The following is a 22607-nucleotide window of genomic DNA, read 5'->3' on the forward strand; positions in this document are numbered from 1 at the left end:
TTCCTTCCTTCCTTCCTTCCTTCCTTCCTCCCTTCCTCCCTTCCTCCTTTCCTTCCTCCCTCCCTTCCTCCCTTCCTTCCTTCCCTTCCTTCCCTTCCTCCCTCTCTTCCTTCCCTTCCTCCCTCTCTTCCTTCCCTTCCTTCCCTTTCTTCTCACACCTTCTTCATCTTCTATATTAAGTAATTGTTGTTTTTCATTTCTCTTAAATATTTAAATAACCTCCATTTGATATTCGATGTTTAGATTTAGGCTGATGCTGTTGAAGCCCACCCCCATGTGAAGAGCCTGACAGTGAGATGGCTGTGTTATTATGTGTTGCAGAGACCTGGAGAATTTATTTCTCTCCTGTTGAAAAGAAGATTTGAATAACCATAGCAACAGTAAAACCTGCTGTGAGTCTTATAGCATGAAGTATTGCTGATACCTACTCCTGGCAATCAAGGTCCCTGTCCCAGCTCTACCAGGTTGATACTGGAGAGATCAATGTAAAAACAAGTGAACAGTTTTTGACAAATATCTTTTAACACAATTTTCTTCTGTTCTCCTTTTCTCTGATTGTTCATGCACTGGCTGTGGATTTTTTTTTTTTTTTATGACTTATTGAAAAGAAATCAGTGTGAAATGTTTAATTTTTAATATTGGGTATTCAAAGCAAACCACAAAAATGCTTGAAGAAGTGTGCGTATTTTGTGGAGAGTGTAAAAGGACATCCAGCTAATATAAAACTTCTTGCCTGGCTTAATTAGATCCACTTCAGGGAGTTCAGTGGGAATGTTACTGACCTGGTGAGAAAAAAAAAAATCACATGTATGCTAAGGTTAGGGTTAGGTACTCTCTTAGCCTACAAGAAGCACAAAATTTTTGGTGTAACTTCAGTCTTTTTGACTGTGAAGTAAGTTGAGGTCTCCTCATTTGCTTTGAGCTGTGAGCTTGTATCTGAACAGCCAGTGGGACTCAGGTGCCATGTGGTAGCTTAAGTCTGAACTGACTCTGTATATTTAGATCATTATTCTTATCATTTTAGCTCTCCAGCCACCTTGTTTCAGTCTCACCCTCACAGATGAGAGTAAGGTCTGCATTGAGTTACAGGCTTGTGAATTCAAATGATGTCTATGGCTTGTCTTGTGGCTTCAGCTAAATTTCTCTGGTGTAACATGTACATGACTGAATTCAAGAATTGTTGGTTGGTTGTGTTCTAGCAGAATTGTTTTTACTTTTGAAATGTCTAATTCTATATTCTGTATAGACTGAAGTCTTGTGACAGGTGCTGCCTGCCTGCCCTCCAAACCATTAATATCATGTCATCACATTCCTTTGGCAGTATTCTGTTTGCTGAGCATATATATGTGCAGCCTGTGCTTCTGGCCCAAATTGCCTTTGCTTGATCCAGTACATACTCAGTGCAAGCTCAGGTCTGCCAGCAAAGTCCTGGCAGAGGTGCCAGAGTGAACGCTGAGAACTGAAAATGCATAGCTGTGATTATAAATATATTAGAAACCATCCCACTGGCAAAGAAAGCTTTCACTAAGTTGTTGAAAAGTCGTCTTGTTTGCCTGACTCCCATGTAAACGAAATAAAGCATACTAACCTCCTTGTGAAGGATAGCTACTCCCTCTAACAGGCTGTTGGTCAAGTGCTTCTGCACACAGCCATAGGAACGCCTTTAAAGCATCCAAATGGCCAGTACAGATGGGTTTGGATACAGAAAATTATCGTGTGCCATTAAATATGGAATATTGGTGTACATTACAACATGGAAGGACATGCCTGACAGGACAATAGGCAATGGGCACCAACTGAAATGCAGGAGATTCCATCTGAACATCAGGAAACACTTTTTTACAGTAAGGTGATGAAGCATTAACAGAGAATGCACAGTCCTGGGCAACCAGCTCTAAGTAGCCCTGCTTGAACAGCAGTGGGATTGAACCAGATGACCACAAGAGATCCCTTCCTTTCCAATACAGGATCACCATTCTGTGATCCTGCGCTGATAAACCCTTTGTGACCTATAGTTGATGACACTTAGAAGAAAATCTGAGTCTGGCACGTGGCTTCTGGTATTTGCAAGTCTGTCATTTCTGTAGGAGGCAGAGACAAAACTCAGTATTCCTTGATATATTTCAACTTACAAGCCTCTTAGCCTCTCTACAGCTATCCCAGCTGTATGAACATTTCCTTTACTGTGATACTCTAAACCTCATCAGAGGGCTGTGTAAAGTGACTGGAGATCTGCAGATTACAGGCATTATGGGAATCACTATTCTGTATTATGCTGTACGAAGAGTTTTCATGCTGGTGAGACTGGTATGTGGGCACTGGAGCCAGGAAAGTATTTCTTATTGGCCTGTGGCATCCATTTCCATGTAAAACAAACAAACAAACAAACAAAGTGCCAGTGTGACAGATCAGAAAAGCCTGTTTCCACAAAGCTTTTGAAAATAAGCACTTTTACTGCGCTGAGAATTTTAATTGGGGTTTTATCTGTTCAACTCTTCCATAGGTTTTAAAATGCATATCTGTGCTTGTCTATATATTTGCTTATGTTCCTAGACTTCATCACCTCGTACTGACACAGAGAAGATTGGCTGGGAATCCAGCACATCCTCCGCTTTCTGCAGGCTGAGGCGCTGGGTGAGGTTTCCAGCTGCCACCAGAGAGCACTGTCACTATACGTTTGCAGGGCAGCTGCCGCTGCTGATGCTGGCACCAGCTTTCCCTTAGGGCTGGCAGCGGCAGCAGGCTCTTAAAGGAGACCCTGAGCAGGAAGGCTCTGTGCCATCTTTACCTCTGTTCTGCCCCGTGAATCCACGCTGACAGGGGCTCTCAGGAGACAAGCAGCTCTGCCTTGGCAAAGGGCAGCCAGCCACTGGCACAGCCCTGTGCGCTAGGCTTGAACCCAGGGTGTACGGCCCCAAACCAGGGAGTTCTGACACCCTGCTCCCTCTCCTCTACAAGGTGTTTTTTACTCAAATCAACTCATTGAAACTTGAAAAAAATGTTCCTTATTTGTCATTACCTCAAAACCTTATTGTTCTGTTTCAGACCTGAAGAAGGACGTGTGTGTTCCTACAAATTTCCTCGTGTTTCTTCTGCCTTTATTTTGCACACAAATATAGCCTCACTTGCATTCTGCAGCAAAGCTACTGATGCTTCGAGTCCTTGAACAACTCAGGAGCACAGCACTACCGGGGTTTTCAGTGATCATTCCTGTGGTTTGCACGCACCTTATCTGCCAGAAACCAATGCACCATGCAAGCCTAATAATTACTTTGAAATTGGATGTGTCCTTTTTTAAGAATAGCAAAGAACTCTGTAGATGGTACAGCTACCTGCCCCTGAAGTAAACATACCTGCAGGTGTGAAGACAGTATTTAGTTCTCCTTCTGGGGAGGCTGCCAGACCAAATTATAGTCATCCTTAGAGTTGTCCCATTTGCTGTGGGATATCCACTGCTAAATGAAAGTAGTTAGAGGTCCCAAGAACATTGCATCAGAGCATCATTTTTTTGTCCATTTTCTGACCAAGTCTTTCTCGTAGTTACAGACAGTGTCAAAGGGCTTCCTGCATCTCCTCAGGAGAGGCTAACAAGGGGCTGCAGTGCAAAGATTCCTCAGTTCTCCTCCCTGGGGTAAAAATGTACATGGGAATGTGAGAGAGGGGTGATCTGGCTCACTGTATCCTCCTTTACTTGGGTGCTTTTTCTGAGCAATATTGTCTCAGGTTCTCAAAGCAGTGACCTTGTGGAGATGAGCTGCTTTCAAGGCTATCGTTTCAGAGCTGGTGCATACTTGGACAGCATCTCTTTTATCTTGGATAGCATAGCATCACAATAGGAGATGCAGTTCCTGTGGATGGAGAGATGCAATATACAGTCATCAGGGAATAACATGAGGTGGTATCCTAATGCTGCTGCTCTTCTGCAATGTATAGGTTAAAATAGCCTGTGGTGAGATGATAGTCCTGGGTCAGACAGAAGACAATTTTTCTTTAAATAAGTCTTGTGAGCTGAGGCAGCATCCTCTTGTTTCCTACAGTCCTCCCTTTCATATAACTCCAGGGCCAAATCACTTAATTTATAGGCTCTGACAAGATCTTAGAGCAAGAATGATAGCATGGTTGCAGAGCACAGGCTATCATTTAGTATATAAAGTGCCAATTTTCTGACAAAGTGTATAATCTAATATAGTGTTGTATAGTGTCTGTGTTTGATAGGGAACCTCTGTAAGTCACCTCAGATTAAGAAGGGAAGAGTTTGAACTGTTATATGGGTAATGACAAGGAAGAAAGCAAACAATTCAGGCACAAATCTCCATTCTCTCCCCCAACAGAGATTTAACAAGACAGGAAAATACAATCTGCCTGAAATCTGTCATACATTTTTTATGCTGTCTGATATCAAGGCATAGTTCCTGTTGCTTCTCCCTCCCCAGGGCTGAGAGAGCTTTACAAGCAGGCACATGTTCACATATCCCCACAAAGTGTTTTTAGAGAAATTCTTTCTGTTTTGCAGTGTCCCTTGATGGCAGGATTGAAAATAGCTTTATCCAAATCAGTAAAAGTCTTAAGATTTTACTGTGAAGGTGTCATGAGGTGGATTTTCCTACTGGCTAAGCCAGGGGTCTGTCTCTTCAGGGCTTTCCAGGCTCTAATGATGAAAGGGCATATTGGAGAAAGACTTGAAAAATTATTACAGATTGACTGCAGGCTGAGTCCCAAACCTGAAAAAAACAGCTTAAAATCCCACTGCAGGACTATCAAAAAATTTGGGTGATCGGGGCATGGAGGAGAGGCTGAGATCTGCTTTGACTAATTTACTCATTTGAGGGTCTGAATCAGTGGCACAAGGGTAATTGGTGGCCCGTCACTAGTGGTGTCCCCCAAGGTTCAAGACTGGGCCCTCTACTGTTTAACTTGTTCATTAATGACTTGAACGAGGCAAGCAAGTTTGCTGACAGCGCAAAGCTGGGAGGAGTGGCTGATACCTCAGGGTGCTGTGCAGCCCTTCAGAAGGACCTCAACAGGTTGAAGCAACGAGCAAAGAAGAACCATCTGAAATCCAGCAAAGGCAAATACAGGGTCCTTCACCTGGGGAAGAATAACCCCATATACCAGCACAGGCTGGGGGCTGATCTGCTGGGAAGCAGCTCTGGGGAGAAGGACAAGGGGATTCTGGTGGGCACCAAACTGTCCATGAGCCAGCAGTGTGCCCTTCCTTGTGGCCTGTTGCATGGGTGACTGAGCACTGGAACAGATTGCCCAGAGAGGTAGTGGAGTCTCCCTCACTGGAGTTATTCAAGAACTCTCTGGATACAATCCTGTGTAATGTGCTCTAGGATGATGCTGCTTGAGCACGGAGCTTGGACCAGATGACACCACTGGGGTTCCTTTCAACCTGACCCATTCTGTGTTTCTGTGATATATACTGCAAGCTTAAATTAGGAGCCTTAGCTTTCTATATAGTTATTAGAGCACAGAGCACCTGCTGAAGAAGGCAGAAAGCCCAAGATTGAATTATGTGGAGCTGATGTGGACTAGAAACTGGAACAGGCACTAACTAACTCAAGCACTGAAAATAAATTTGATGGTTAGGTGGGAAAAAAGCTTCTTTCCATTGTGGTATTTACCTGTAATGTCATGAAGTTCAGCCTGGAGGATGTCCAGAAATTTGATTCTCCTCCAGTTATTTGCCAACTTTGGTAGAGCATTCACTGAATTGCTGAGCCATTACATGTAGCAAACAATATGTATATTAGGCATATTGTTATTATATAGGCAAATGACCATCTATTTGCTCAAGGAGGCAAGCTAATAATGTTTTGGTATCAGGGAATTGCATTCCTCTGGGATCTCAGACTAAAATAACTTATTCCCAGTGATAAATTAGCCAAGCTGGGGGAGATGAATGTAAGGTAGGTCATGGACAATCTGAATACATTGCTTTGCAGTTGAAGAATGAAAGACACAGGTAAACTTAAGCCAAGATTTTCAAATAAGGACACTAAAATTTTATGGTTCGGTTTTGGGTGCTCATCTTCACAGAATTCAGTGCCAGATTTTCAGGACTATTGATCATGTCCACTGCAGCAGAAGTTAAAGATCATTAAAGATAGAAGTTAAAGAAGCCAAAGTCCCAGGAAAAAAATGGTTTAACTCTCCATCTCCGGAGAAACAGAGCCGAAAGCTAGCTGAAAAGCAGCAAAGGGTGTTTCCTCCACTCTTGCTGCCTCAGAAGCATGCAGAGGAGCAGTGTGACCTTGAAGCACAAACTGCTTTGAAAAGTTCATCTGGCTTTTTTTATCTTTCTCTCGCACCCAGTTTTAAAGACACACAAAGGCACAGGATTCATGTCTGGGCATAGAGCAGCAATAGGGGATACACATCATAAAGTCACCCCAAGACAAACAGTAACAAGGAATTCCACAGTAAACCAGACTAAGATCTCCTGGATTTCCATCCCTTGTGACTTTATTGAAGCATCTTTCATTTACTCTTCAAACCAGAAAACCCCTTCAAGATACTCTAGGAAATTGAATCTTGCATCCATATTTTCCAAATTCAGTTCTACATTAAGCTGCCAAAGTACCAACATATGTGATAGGTTTCCATTGAAAGAAGAGGTTTTAATCTTCTTCACAAAGCCAATGAAAATATTTTCTGTTATGTTATTCCGTAATAGGAGATAATTTAGAATAAAAACAGATGAGTTTACTATGGAAGATACTATTTAGGAAAGAACAAAAGCTGACTCTTGGGAGAGTATACCAGCACCGATTTCAAGAGTTGCATGTAGGATGCTAACCTGAAGGGGTCTTAGCTCTCACTTTCTGACTTAACCATTAAGACTTCAAGATGAATGATGAAGCGTAAGACCAGGACACCACATTTTATGCAGTGGAGTTACCAGGCAAGAGCCGGTTTTATTTTCTCTCTTTTGGAAGAAAAATCATATTGAAAATTCCTCCTTGAAAAGCAGCTGGCAAACCAAGATTGTATTTTATGTTTCCACGTGATTTTTTTTTTTTTTTACAATTATTACAGTAAACGGAGTTACAAAATCTCTATGTGATTCTCAGTTCTCTCTGTGAACTGAGACCTTTTTTCAAAAGCATTACAATTTTCATACAAAATTATCTCACGATCAAGCCAATTCCATTAAGAATCACCTTTGAGTTGCATAGTCTCATGACTGATGGAATATATACACTTTCTCATTCTAAAGAGCTGAAGGTAAATTTATGTGCTTCAATTATTGTCTGTCTAATACATATCTCACTTTATTCTGTCACAGCCTTTCATTGCTACTGGATGCAAAATATAGATACAGATTTTTGGTCCCTCAAGAGGAGAGGGAAAATGGGATACAGATTCAGCTTTTGAAGAAAACATGTGAAGTGTGAGATACTGAAATAACTTTTTGAACCCTCCACTAATTCAGAAACATTGTGATGGAGAAGAATCTTCATAAGAAAATGTTTTTGAGGTAATGAGAGACACGAGAAGAAACACAGTTCTCGGTTTTCCCTCTTCTTTGTTTTTGATTACTTAGGCTGTGAAATCAGTTGACAGGAGTCAATTCCTATGCATTAAAGTAAATTCTGCTTCTGCCTTGCCCTCACTCCAAGGTTAAAGGGATACTATTTTTCACTATCCCATCTGTAGCCTACACCTACAGATCTCCTTTGGGGATGTGTGAGGATCAGTACTAGATGCAAACCACTTGCATTTTTTTGCAATGTTTTAGCAGTAAATATGAAATCCTTGACAATTTCAAATTTAAAGATTTAAGAGATAAAAGTTCAAATAAGCTAAATCAGAGGCTTCTGTCTAGAAAACTGAATGCATGCAGCAGTTACAGAATCAGGCTCTGTTCCTGGGAAATAAGTGACACAGGAAAAGACATGAGTTTAGACCTGAAAAGCAATGTGACATGAGACTACCAGAACACTCCTATGGGGAAAATAAAATCAAACAGCAAAAATGCTCCATCCCTGGAAATTTAAGAAAGAGTAAAAAGTAGGATTAAAGAGGGATTTACTCTGTACACAGTGTAGTGAGAGCCAATACTAGAATATCGAGTCTCGCCAAAGTGTCTACATTTTAAGGAGAGCATTGAAAACATAATTGAAGTGCTAGAGAAAAATGTTATATCATGAGCCTTAAGAGGTTTTCCTAAAGGAGTGACTTGATTGCAACATGTAAGTGCCTTCCTGAGAAGAAAATGCCTGGTAGTAAACGGTTCTTTAATCGAGTGGAGGAAAACATAATGAGTCAGAAAGTATAAACTCAAGCTGGGAGAAAAAAAAAATCAAATCAAATCAAATCAAATAACATAAAAGATATGACCAGTAAGAAAACTTAACCAAGAACAGTGGTAGATTCTCTGTTCTTTGATGCCTCAAAAGCAAGACTAGATTCCTTCCTGGATGATTCTTTAGCAAAATATGATTTAGTTAAAGAGAAGTTGGGATCCGCTCCAGCCCAGCTCAATGTAAAACCAGAAGAAACAAGGTATATTTGCTTAACTGGGAACTAAACACCCTAGGAACACCAGAACAGGCCTCAGTCAAAGGTTCTGTTTTGGTAAAAACACAAAACAGTTGTCACATGTTTTATCTCAAAATCCATGGGTTTTTTCTTAACTAGTAACAAAAAAGAATAAATCCCTAAAGGGTTAAATAATCTAGAGATGTTTCCGGTTCCCATATTCAAAGCTTTCTGGTTGTACCAAACATGATGAAACACCACTGGTTTGAATTTGTTGATTTCAATTTCTACCCAGCTGCATCTACAGCTGCAACTACAGTTAAGCAAACTCATTTGAATGACTGGTCCAGCATTGTTTCTAACTTGTGGTTGGGGTAAATCACTGGTATCCAGTGCATGATAATTCTTAACAACATACTCTCTACTGAGTAATGAACATAGATCTGGTTGCTCCAAAAACTTTCATTGCACTTCCCATTCTCTATACTTTAGATTCTCATGCTCCAGTGGATCATCAAACTATTTTCTTGAGAGATTTGCAATACTTTCCTTTTTTTTTAATCTTAATTTTTGTTCATCTCTAACATTTAACATCTCTAACAAGTGGTAATAATTTCCTTCTAGCCTCAGCTTGTGTCACGAAGAAAGAATAGAGATGTGTACTTTGAGAGCTAAAGAAAACAAACAAACTGAATAAGGAAGATACTCTAATATGTTTTCATTTACCACATTCTAAAGAAAAGTGAGTTTTCTGCCAGGGGACGTGGTCTTTTACCCTGAGGAATATCCAGCTATTCTGATTGCAATTTTTGTGTTCCTTGGTCTGATTACTAAGATAAGAAGACAAAACTCATGCATTTGTCTTTGAACAAGACTATTGCTGTACTTTCATGGAAAACCCTGGGGTTTTGTAACTGGATTTTCGGCTTGCTTCTACTTGTATGAAACGCTCTTTCTGTAGCAGCACTTTGCCTGTTTTCACTGATCTCAGATAGAAGTTCAACCACTCAACACACCTTCAGGATGTGCCTGTGCTGTTCTAGTGCTCCTGACAAACCAGGCCAGCTGGCTAATTAATTGAGGATGAGACACTTGGTGATGTGCACCTGGAAATCATTAGATGCCTGGAGGTTACATGTTCATGAGCCCTCCCTTGGAATTTGGAGGCTATCTGTTGTGTGTTTGTTTCCCTGGGTTTCTGCTGGTAAAGTTCAAAGAAAGTGATCTGAGAAACTGAATAATAATTCTTTGCTTCTGGCCAGGTGCAATTAGTTGTATTTATTGGTAATAGGAATGCAGATTAGAAGTTGACAGGGAATGAAAATGAATAGAGCAGCCTGGGTCATTGTGCGTGGTTAAATTTATTCTGCAAAATAACTTCTCCTGTGGAAATTAAAGAAATAGTAATAAAATTGAATTAAGTTTGAGGTTTTTTTCTTGTAGTTCATCAAAGAATGGAGAGAAAAGGTCTGTGTGCCATGATACTTCATGCAACTCATGGCCTCATACCAGAGACAGAGAGTGAGTTACTCCCAGGCTGTCAGCTTTTGAATTTTCTTTTCTACTCTTTCCCTTATGTAGAGCAACTTTATGTTTTTCCACAGTGTAAGCTCAGATATGTTGCCTCATCACAATTTGTGGCTGGAAAATTATGAGACTAACACACAGATAATCCAATAAAACTCTTCTGTTGGTCAGAAAATGCTTGGTATTTGAAATAAACATTCCTATAAGAAGTTATCTGATTTGGTGAAAATTGTAATGAGAAGTTTTTCGGGTCTGAAATGATATTTGTAACCAGCAAAAAGGATAATAATAAGAAACTTTAGAATAATATGGCAGTCTGGGTATACAGGAAGAATGATAATCTTATATGCAGTGAAAATGTAATTTTTTTATTATTTATTTTAGAGAGCAGTTATTTTTTTAATCTATTAATAATGTTTTCCTGCTGGACTTAAGTAATAGGAATCTGTCTAGGAGTCAAAGATTTCTGAACTACATTCCACAAAGCAAGAAATAAGGCAGAAAATTTTAAAGTCATTAGTGAGTAGTCAATCACAGAGGTCAACATGGCTCCTTCCCTTCTGCTCTGCTATAGTCCGGCACAGTTCAATGCATTGAAACATTTTTTTGGATTAACTAATCTGTGTTGGATCTTAAATATGTGATTTAGTGCAGCTGAACAAGCTCCTAAAAGACAGCTGAGCCATGGTAAATCTTGCTTTTAGCCTGTGTCAGATCTGAGATAATTTAGTTTTTCCCACCATGAAATTACTGGTAATACAATACAAACATATGCTTCTATGGAGAAGAGCTTATTTTAGAGGCAGATTATAGTAACTTTTTTCTTCCTTTCTTTCTTTTTCTGTTAATACTGGTGGTTTAAACAACATTTTTTGCCCTTTTTTTTCCCAGAACTGTCTGCAGAGGTCTCCTGTTAGTTTCTGCTACCATCTGTTCTTCTGTTTCAACAGCACAAAACATCAAATAGACTTTTTTTAAAAGTCATTGCCAATTTCACTGAAAGGAGTACATACAAAAGATCAGAACAGAATAATTGAGAAATTTACAAGAGGAGAAGCTGCAAAAGTATGGAAAAGCTGTTATTTTTGTTGACAACTTTAAATTAAAGCTCAGATATGCCTTTCCAAGTAGCTGGTGGTCATTCCTCTTCCCCCCTTCAGCTGACACTCTGGATCTTGCTTGACTAGAGTCAACAAAACACATTCCTTGGGTGCAGGGGGAGACCAAAAGATAGGAAGTAATTGAATATATGTAAGATCAGATTCTTTTGGGTGGTACCAGTTCAATATTCACCAAGAAAAATGACATTGCCTTCTATATTTTTAATAAGCCAAGAGAAGAAAGGCATGGATCATGAAATGCAAAGGCTTCAGTACCAGACACAACTAGAGTACCTGGTTTTCTTGCTGCTGTTTACTCTTGCCCTCCTGGAATAAAGAAGGAATGAGACGGGCATGTGACATCCAGACAATTACAAGTTGCAGCCACAACACTTTGGTTGCATTCTTTTTCTTTAAAAGTCTAACTTTGTTGTTTGCACTAATAATGGTAGTTACTCTTTAGTAAAAAAAAGTTCACCCCCAGGGAGGAGAAAATAATGAGAGGCTGTATCCAAGGAGTATATTTAAAATCAATACATTCAAAGTGGAAAACTGCATAGGGGGTCACTGGGGAGGTCTTAACTTGGGATGCTATTTATCTGTGTCATATTGGATCATGTACATGTCTTACACTGAGGGAGATTAAGGTTTATGACCTTACCAGGAAATAAGTCTATAAGAAAAAATTTTGTGCTATTCAAAGGGCCAGGGAATTTGAAAAAAATTAAATATTAAAGCCAAGCTGTGTAGGTAATAATGGGATAAAGAAGTAAAAGGCTGATGACAGTGACATCACTCAGAAAATGAGAATAAAATGTGGCAGTTTTGATGGACTTTCAAGGCAAAGATTTTGGAGTGAGGGTGGTCAAAAAGACACAGTTTCTCAAATTTTGTGGAATTAGAGATACCAAAAATGACAACTCCAAACCCCCGACTATGAGAATTTTACAACCTCTGCTTGTTTTTGCAGTGATTTGTATAAGAGAAGAATAAAAAAATGCTAAGTGAACCTGCTTGTGTGCCTGAAGATCAAGGCCAGTGAAAAGTTGCTGTGCCGGTCAGAAAGGACTTTTTAATGGTGAGATTTACTGGGATTGTGAAATAGTTTCCCCAAAGGAAGCTGCTATAGCAGACCCATTGCTTGCCCCATTTAAAACAGGCCTTTCAGATGTACTAGGGAGTCTCGTGTAGAGAGCAATCCTGCTGCAGCCCTAATGCACCTTTCCTGTTCCTAGTGTCTGCTAACCTGCTAGAGCCCTTTGTTTAGCCCAGTCAGTTTGGGAAAAAGTTTTGAGTAAATTTTCTTTTGTCCTAACTAGTCTGGCCAGTTCTTGTGATCTTCCATTTCATTTCCTAAAAGCAGCTTCATTTTGACAATTGTAATTAATGGATTTCTTTAGTGTCCTCATGTTCCATTGTTAATGCATCAAGAGAATATATCGGCTTCCAGCATAGCTGGAAAAGAATAGTCCAATACTATTTCAGTCTCTTAATGTTCCTTTGACATTGTGAGAAATTATGTAAAGAGCCCTAGGATTCTTATTTCTGTTGCCAACAGCCTACAAGACTGTTGAGACTGGGATTGGGAAAGTTATGATTTGTGATGCCACGCTATGCCAAAAGAGGTGGGAAACAACATTCACTGGCACCTTCACTTGGTCCAAAAATTGAAAAGGAAGAGACTGGGTCATTATGTACAAACTATTTGTATTACAGGCCTCAAGTAGCTGCTTCTGCTTCAGCTTAGGTTTGGAAGAAATAAGTGAATCTCCAGAAAGCTGAATGCTGTTGGAGGAGACAGCTAGATTTCCTCTCTTCTTATGTCCTGAATGGGATGTGTCTAATAATGTGCCTGCTTATTCCACTCAGTGCAAAACCATAAATTTCAGCAGGGCTTTCATACAAGAAATGTACCCCCTGCACAACAATAAAGGCAGCCAAAAATCTGCTCCTTGTCACAGTGATGAGTATATTAGAAAACGCTGAGATAGAGAGCCTGTTAAATGCAGCCCCAGTCAAAGCAGGGTCACAAATTAATGGTGGTGGGTTAGCTCACTCACACTGCTTCCTGCCATTCAGGAATATTCAGGTAACTAGATGTCTGAAGAAAGACTGCTCCTAAGATGGTCATTTGTACTGGGTTGTGAACCAGCCCAGCCCAGGCCCAGCACAGAGGAGCCAAGCCAAACTGGGTACTGCTGACCACAACCAAGCCCAGCGGTCTGGAAGGTGGGAGATACAACGTGGGTGATCAGGCTTTTTGGGGGTTTTTCAATCATTGTTTTTCATTGTCTTAGGCCTGGGGATGGGGAATGCCAGCTGTGGAGAGCACTCACCATCCTGTCTTTGTCTCAGGAGACATGTGGCCCTAGCTATGGAGAGCATCTGCTGTCTTGGGAATAACTGCATGTCACTGCCAAGCTGCAGGAACGTTGCCATCTTGTTTTTGTCTCAGAGGCCAGGAATAACTAAGTTGAGGTGGTGAACGCCTTTTGTGTGTAAAGCACCTTCTCTTTTGTTATTAATAATGTTGCTGTTACTGTGCATTCCTTATTCTCCATTGCTGTTTGCTTTCAGTAAATTTTTATCTCAATCCATAGTCTCTGCCTCTGTCCCTCTCACCAGAGAGGGGCAGAGGGGAAGGGAGTGTCTTACCTGGGGTTTAATTCCCATCTGGTTTTAAACCACCACAAGATCACTAGCTGAAGTACATGGAGTGTGTCAAGGAAGTTCTGTGCTTTAATGATCCTAAGGTTTATTGTGTTGGCATTTTCTCCTCAATTTGTATTAGCAGTTTGAAGATAAATTTTAGTAGTTTTTATTGGTAGGGTATTGAGTCTTGGCTGCAAGAATGAGGGTCACTATAGCCAGAAGCTGTGAAAGTCAATTTTGACTTAACATCAACCCTGCTGCTTTAGCTCTGGGACTCTGCTATTCTAGACGCACATTTGTAGCAGATTGACTGGAGGCTTGTGAGGCAATTACAAGAACACTTAAATACTTGGCCAAAGCTGCCAAGTTCTCATTACTTTCCATCAGAACCAGAAACCCCAGGTGGAATGCCATGAGCTTGCAGGCAGGTACCTTGTCTCACATACATGCCCAGTATCTGCAGTCCTGTACTTTCGTACAAGGCAAAAGCTCGTTAAATACAATGTTGATTTTCTTTCTTTTGTTGCTGGAATTACTAATAACATTTACTGACAGTAACAACATTTTCAAGCTTGTGGAGAGGCGAACACTCAATATTTCTGTGGGTTTTCTCTCTTGACTATACACAGTGATTATCCAGGGGTTTCTTCAAGAGTAATTTTTGGACAATTACATGAAAGAAAGCTGGCAGATATAATAATGAAGTGGGAAGTGCTTTTATGCCTATCCTGCATGGCACATGCCCTCCATGGCTAACAGCTGGTTAACATCCTTCCTGAACATGCGAACATCTGCAGCACATGCATATTTGTTTAAAGTTTGCTGCTACAAAAGAATTTGGGTAGACACGATGTACAAGAGGGATAAAGGGGAAACTTTTAAGTAGGCATGAACTCTTCAGTGAGCAGTGTATTTTCTTCTGTGAGATGAGAACGTTTGTGTTTAGAAAATTAATTATTAACTGGAAGAGACTTTTCTGGCAACATTTACCATATTCGTGAGGCATACATGACTAAATAATTCCCCTGCTGACATACGAAACAGTGCCTTCCCCTCTCTCTGCCACCATGCCCCATATGTATCTGTCTCCCACAGACACTTAACTAGGACTTTCACTGTGAAGAAAACTCTAATGTTTTTGTGACTCAAGGGATAATGAGAATGGACTAAGGCATTAATGTATTCAAGACAGATGATAATTTCCTGCTGCTATATAAAAGGTAAAGCATCTATTGTCAGAGCAGGATCCTCTGACAGTGCTGTGTTATCCCAAATGACTGAGATATTTCCATCTGATGATGTGGGTACATTAGAGTGACAGTTTCCCTGTGTCTTACATCTATTATATTTTCTTGGGAAAGCAGTGCTCATTCTCAGAGTACTGTATTTGCTTCCATAATGGTGTTGGTTCCCTGCAAACAGAGTTTGACCTTAAAATCTGTATGTATTGTGCATCTCTCTTGTCAGGCTTGGTAGTGGCCCAAGACTATGGGTGTTATACTGCACAGTAACTGTAAAAACAAACAAAAAATAAATACTAGGTAAAAATCCCGGATTAGGAAGACATACTGGCCTTATTCACTTAGAAGTCTCAAGTGCTAAAGCCTGGCTCATGCACATTCATCTGCTAATGTGCTACGTATATCACTGAGTGCTTTACTTCTGCTTTGAACAATGCAAACCTCCCTCATTGAGATACTTCATTTGGTCACCTTAGCTGTCTGCAAAAAGACTCTGCAAGCAGACTTAAAAACATAAAGTAAATATTTATTAGATAACACACCTGAGAGAGAAGATTTAAGAGAACTACAAGGCAAAATGCTGGCAGGCTCACCACCTGACAAAGTACCCCAAGAATCTTTCCTGACAAAGCAGGCATGGGTTGGGGGGGAAGAGTTGATTTCTGCTGCTCCCTCAAGCCAATCCTCTATGATGGTGAGGTGCCATTTTCCTGGTTTTCCCCCAAAGATTCTATACCTTTCCACTTTGGTTTCTTTTTCCTTGAATCTCTGAGCTACCCACAGTTCCTGGCCCAACTATCCTAACTGCACAGTTTTCCCTTTCTTATCTTTAAGGTTTCTGTTCCAAAAACTTTCTCACAGCTGTTTTCCAGAGGTGATTTCCTGAGAACTCCATGCCAAGATGATGTAACTGTGTCAGATTAGAGTTGGGTCTTAAATCCTTGGAGAACAAAGCTCCTTGACACAGGCTGAAAGTTTGTATATGTTTGAGATAAGATGGGATAAGTTCTTGCAAGAGGAGTCCATTGAGAATCATCGTATTCACAGAAACACTATTTGGCTTCAGAGGTCTCTCAGTCTCACATTACAAAAAGCTTGCAAGAGGCACTGAGGAAATCACATTTACTGCATTCTTATACTCCTCCCTAGATATTAGCAGAGAGTGACCTTTCATCTGATGTAGCATGACTGCTCTTATAAATTTGTGTACAGTTATGATTGCTCTGGGATAGAATAGGGACTGGTTTTGAAGGTCCATTGCTGAAAAAGCACTCCTTATGTGTTATTGATCAACATGAGAATGCTGTAGTTTAGGAGGACAGCAGTTATGGCTTCTCTTTCCCTCTGTTTTCACTCCATCTCTCACGAGGTCACCAATTCAGGTTTCCTCTTATTCCTTCTTCATGTTCATGGGTATTTGGGAATTTAAAGGGTGATCCTTAACATGTGATTTCTCCAAACTCACCATGAACACAGATTGGACCCATCTCCTTTCCTCTGCACACCTTGTCACTCTCATTCATTCTCCCAGATGAACATGGGAGGGAAAATCTAAATTGTAAGGGATAATGTGGGAGACTATTTTGTGGAAAGGACCTGGATATCAGTGGAGTATAATCTTTGTATAGAATGAAATCATTCTGAGAGCATGTATGATCCTGATCTTGATTTTGTAATCCATAAAATTCTGGTCTAACTTTTCCCTACCTACCTTCCTTCCCTTAGTAAGACCTCTATTTTCTGACCACTGTCACAAGTGTTTCCCATGCACAAATAGAACTCACTATAGAGATCTCTTCAGATCATAGTGTAAACCTTTAAAAAATTACAAAATTACAAACAGAACTGTGAACTCTGTTGCTTATAATGTCCTGCAGAACAGGATATTTCAGTTGTAAGGGATCCTCTATTAGGCTTTCTCTACCATGTCATTACTACTGGCGGGTGACAGATTTTATGTGCAAGCCAAAGTGTGACGCTACTACTCCATGTAGGGGACCACCTACCAATTTCACAGCTGAGCTAAAAATCTAACAGAAAGTAGGATTTGTTGTAAAATCTCTGACACCTTTTACAGACAACTGTTGCTAGAACACCTGGAGAGCAACTTTCTTTCAAGTACTTGTGCTCATCTTTTTCAGATGGAGACCAGAAGGATTGAAAATCACATCTGAGCTTTGCACTTGTAAGTGACTAGAGGTTTGAAGTCACCTGTCTTCGATGGAGCTCATTAGCACTTTCACATTACTGTTATTCAAGGAGCCTTGTTAGTACTTCATGGTGCATGGGTCCAAAGAGAGTTAAGCTCCCTTTCTTAGAGCTGTGTTGTTTCTGCCATGCTTTTCTGCCTCTTCACTGGACTGGATGTTGTGCAATTAAAAGGCATTCGCTAAGCAGACGCGTTGAGAAGGATGACCATGTTTTCGTTGCTTAGAGCCACCTTCTTGGTGTTTAAAATAGGAAAGGCAGTGGCCTTAGTTTAGAAATGAAAGGCAGGACACATGAGTTTGAAGATGTCTTTATCTTAGATTCAGACACTGAGCACTTAACTGTTGTTTACACAGGCCTCTTCATTTCCAGCATGGACTTGTTGAGCTTGGTGTAATGTGGGACTTTGAAGTATGAGGTGGTTTGCAGATGCATGTTGTAAATGACATCTGAGGTCAGTGTGTGTAATAGTCTCCATTGATATGTTTGGCCCAGGATATGCTTTCCTGCTTCCCACTGCTGTGTTGATCTTACATTTTATGGCCTGATTTGTCTGTCCTAGATTTCCACCTTCCATTATGGGACTTTTTCTCTCCCTTTATAGTATTTCAAACTTTTTTCAGTTCAGCAAACAGTTTGTTCCCCCCTCTGTCCTTCAAATAAAGTTTTCTTTGGCAATTTCTGTTAGGATAAATTCAATAACTATTTAACTCAGAAGGATCCCTGAGGAGGAAGCCAAGAGTCAAATGCTACAATTATTCACATTTTGGTGAGAGGAATCAGACTTCTCAGGCATCCTTTCAAACAAGGCACTAACAGTTTATTTCTGCTGGGTGGAAGCAGGAAGTGTGCTGGAGGGAACCAGGCAGCCTCCTGAGCACCATCAGGAAGCATAAAATGGATGGGCAAGCAAAGGAAGAGAGAGAGGCATTAACAAAGAAAAATGTCTCATTTCCTCTCTGAAACTAATTGGAAAAATATGTTACTGGTTGTTGCAGTGGTAATTTCTCAAGGTGGCAATATCTGCAGCCTGTCCTGGCGTGGGGCTGGCCACAGGTTGGACCTCTACCTGAAATGTCTGTGATTAGTGCAAACTATAGTTGTTTGTTTACAGTATAAATGGACACACACACACAGAGACATATACACATATAAACATACCAACATATACATATGTAAGAGGTTTTGTTCCCACTGAGGATCTATGCTTCATTTCTAGTAATTCTTGACTATACATACATTTACAGAATAAAACATAGCAGAAAACAATTCTTTTATTTTTTTTTTTATTAAACTGTGATTTTATTCACTGCTTGTTCTCTGTTCTCATCCCCACTTGAGGGTAGCTTACTCCATGAAAATACAGGGAGAGATGGAGGGAGAACAGAAGTGATGTAATCATATTGGTCACAATATTTTAGAATAAAAATGGAATCGCTTATAAATACTGATGCAAGTTGTGGGCAAAAGATGGAAAGAGAAAGATTTCACACATCAAGGAATGCTGACATCACCCACCCTCTGTAATCTTAATGTAATTTTGATAAACCCATTTACATTTCCCTTATGAGCAGAGCCAGCCCAAATTCAGTTGTTGCTCACCTGGGCTACTCTAATTCCCCTGCTTGGTTGACATCATTTAATAGCCTCTGTGCCAACAAAAATGTGCAGTGTAACTCCTCTCTGTCACAGCCTCTGGCCCTGAGACTTCACGTTTCCCAGGGCAGGAAAGAGGCACAGGGTAAGAGCTGCGATTGCTGGGACTGAGAGGGTATTTCCTATGAACTGGAGAATTTTCTGCTCGTGGGTGTTTCATACAGCCCCTTTATGCTACCTCAGCATCACAGGTCTCTTGCACAGGGTGGGGAATCAGAGGGAGAGCTGAAGAGATGCAGCGCATGCACATTCTTGACCATATGGTATCTGGAGAAAACAGTGCTCAAATTCTTAGGTCTAATTTCTTAAAAAAGCTTCCTCCAAAAATATTTAGTTTCACATCTCTTCAATTATATTTTCTGTGCAGCTGATGCTAAAAGCAAAATGTACAGCCCAAATGTAATGCAAAGGTTGTCTTCCAAATAAAGGGGTTAGCACCTGTCTTTCAGCGATCTGATTCAAAATATCAGTCACTCTGGATGTACTGAGTTGTAATCTGTCATAATTTTCTTGGCTCTTCGCCCTCCAGAGACAGACAAAAGAATCTGTCTGTAGTTTGCTATGTTTACATGTCTTTTAGGCAAATCATTTTAATAAGGACATAGAGTGAAATAGTTAAGCAAATACGTGAGTAGTGGGCCACACCATATACCTAGGAATGTTAATACGTGGAGAGAATCTAAAATTACAGGTCTGGAGGTTTAATCTGTAGAGGCTTTACAGAGGCAGCAGTGTACTGCAAATTCACAAAGCACCTACCTGTATTCATAGCATGGTTTTTCTTTTATTGAAGAAGGAAAAGAGATTTCAAGAAGAGGTCAAAAAGCAAGTCTTTGTTGCAAACTTCCCAAATGCACTTAGAAGCCAGCACCCTTTTAACACCTCTGTCCACAGCCCCTTTCAAAATTCAACATATGTTCAAATTAGAGAATACCTTGCAATAATAAATCACCTCTCACTTTCCTCACTCTCTACTGGTAAATGTGAGTACATGACACTCAGTGTAGAGCATGCAAATACACAAAAAGATTAATGAATTCTTCAGGTATTCAGAGACAAGCCTTATTGCATAATATTCTGTAAAGTTGATATGGAATGAAACCCATAAAGAAAGTGTGGATAGCTCAGCAGCTGGGGAATTAACAAACTGAAACAATGAGATTTCACTTCTACACACCCTGCTGCTATTTCACAGCATCTAGAATGGATTTGGAGATGGAGGTAAAGCTCTTCTAGAGGCCAGTGATTAGGATATTATCTTGGAAGAGTGTAGAAACTGTGTCCAAATTTTTACTTGAAACCAGCAGACCATTGTCAGCTATGGCTTCTACTTTGAATCTGAATACCAGAGGCCAATAATTTGTGAGCCATGGAACAATTTGTCTCTACTGTGCTCATTTTAAGGGCAAACTTCAAGGCTCTAAATCAGATGAATTGTCTTAGTGGTTGTAGTCTCCTCTGACTGTGATTCAGCCACCCAGAAAACAGCCAGTCTGGGTGTGATGTGGGAAAGCTGTCATGGATGTTTGGAAGAGCTTGACCTCTACAGACTCTTGGGCAAGCTGTACAGTTATTCTCCGTAGGCTGCAGAGTTACTCTTTGCTCACCAAAGCAATTGTCTGGATGGCAAATGCAGTGATTAAGATAGACAGAGAGGAGGAGAGACATCTTTGAGAGGGTCAGAGATATTTTCCTTCACAATTTCTTCCTGTTTCTTTCTGTTACATGGTGAATCACCCACCTGAACCATGCTCTCTCACAGAGACATTGCCTCTGCTCTGTGCTGATCCATGCTGATCCTCTTGTTTAATGCATTGACTATGTTAGCCTGAAAACACTTTGTATATGAAAGAATATATTAAAAAAGAAAAAAGGAAAAAAAAGAAAAAGAAAGACACTTTAGGGGAGATAAGAAAGGAGGAGGTAGGGTACATCTATACTATTGTTGATTTGTATTTTTTAATCACTTATAAAAATTTTTCAAAGTTACTTGGTTATATAATTCAGTGTTAATTCTACCAGAGATTTCCTACAAGCCCAGGTTTCCTGGGCAGACTCCACTCTGGGGGATTCTGTCTGTGTATCCTGTAGAACACTTGGCTAGTGGCCCTGCCTGCTACAGGCAGCATACCTGCACAGAATGACTCTGCTTCTGTTTAAGGGCAACATTTAGAGTGTGGGAGGTATGGGGAATGGACATTATTCAAGCATATACAACATTTGTTGTTAATTTAATTTTCTCTCAACTATTACACATCAGAACAGTGGAAAATATGAGGACTTCTCCTGGGGTGGCTGTTGTTCTGATGTAAATGAAACACAACATATAAATTTAAACAATAAAAACAAAATCATGTCTCTTTTAGCTCTAATCTCAGTTATTCCTTGTTCTGAAAAAAAAGAATGGAAGACAGTGATTATCGTGGTGAAGAAGGTTTTTTTGATTTTGCTAACTAATGAAAGAGTGGATAAAATAAGGGCTTTTTTTTCTCAGATTGCTCATAACCTTTTGCTTTTCTTTTCTTACCCAATTAAAATCCAGCACATCTAGAAGATGCTTCTGTCTTGCACAAAACTAAATTCAAATGTTGCTGGCGAGACATCAGTGCATCACTTAGCTGGCTGCGAAAAGTAGCAGGGGCTCTGAGATCCTGACAGTGTTTAAGAGGGCAAAGTGCTAAAAGAAAAATCAGTCAAATTCTCAGATTCATTATGACCCATAAACATCTTGCCAGAAATTAAATGCCCGGTGGAAGTCAGCAGAGTGTGCTTGTGTTTGAGAGTGTGTGTGATGGAAGTCAGAAATACTGTGCGCAGAGAGGGTGGACGTTTTCCTCTCACAAGCAGCCACTGACTGCAGAGGGGAAGGTCAGAGCCCTGGCTACAGCCCTCCAGCATGTCCTTTCTGCACAGCTGGCACAGGCAGGCACCCCCATGAGCAGGCAAAGAGAGAACTCACACCAGTGTGTATGTCTTTGGATAGCACTCACAGACGCTGTCCTTCACCCAGGGGTTATTGCATGATCACAGCTGGGAACTGCACAGGGAAGACCTGCACAGCACTGAAATCTGCTCCCAGTATCAGGCCCCTCGCGTTCACTGCTCCTGGTCAGTCAGATGTATGTTACAATAGCATGTTATGCAGAGCCCGTGTATAGAATATTTTCACGAGGGAATATTAATTTTCCATACTGTCCTATTTTCTGTCCAGAGTTTCCTAGAGCAAAGGGAGGGATGTAAGATCCCATCTCCACTACTGATAGAGCAGCTCAGCAGTCAGCAAATGAAATACTTTCCCTGCCCCCTGTATAATTATCTCTATCTTGAGCCCTGGCCAGCATGACTCATCTTCATTTCAGTAAGGGGACAGGCTGGAACTGGGGATGGAAGAATTAATTTACCACGTTTTAATAGAGAGGCAGTTCAGGAAGGGAGGGACTAATGAGATACTTTACAAAGAAATTAGTAGAGTTCTATTACAGGGTTGTCTTTCATGAGAAAGCTGCAGTAATGACCGATGGCATCAGGCATGGCCTCCTGATCCCTCCATGCCTCTTCCCTTTTCCCTCAGGGGGCTGCCCTCCAATGCACCATCTCCCCTGATTATTTCCTCATTACTGGAGTGATGAAGGTGTCCAGCTCACATACCCTTCCTGAGCTCAGGGTATAAAGCAACTGAGGTGTGTTGCACATCTTAAGCAATGAAGAGTTCATAGGTGAGACTGCTGAGATACCT

The sequence above is a fragment of the Corvus kubaryi genome, unplaced genomic scaffold (genome assembly GCF_017639235.1).
Source record: "Corvus kubaryi isolate FWS band 111438036 unplaced genomic scaffold, C.kubaryi_AGA036_p1.0 66, whole genome shotgun sequence".
Taxonomy (NCBI): Eukaryota; Metazoa; Chordata; class Aves; order Passeriformes; family Corvidae; genus Corvus; species Corvus kubaryi.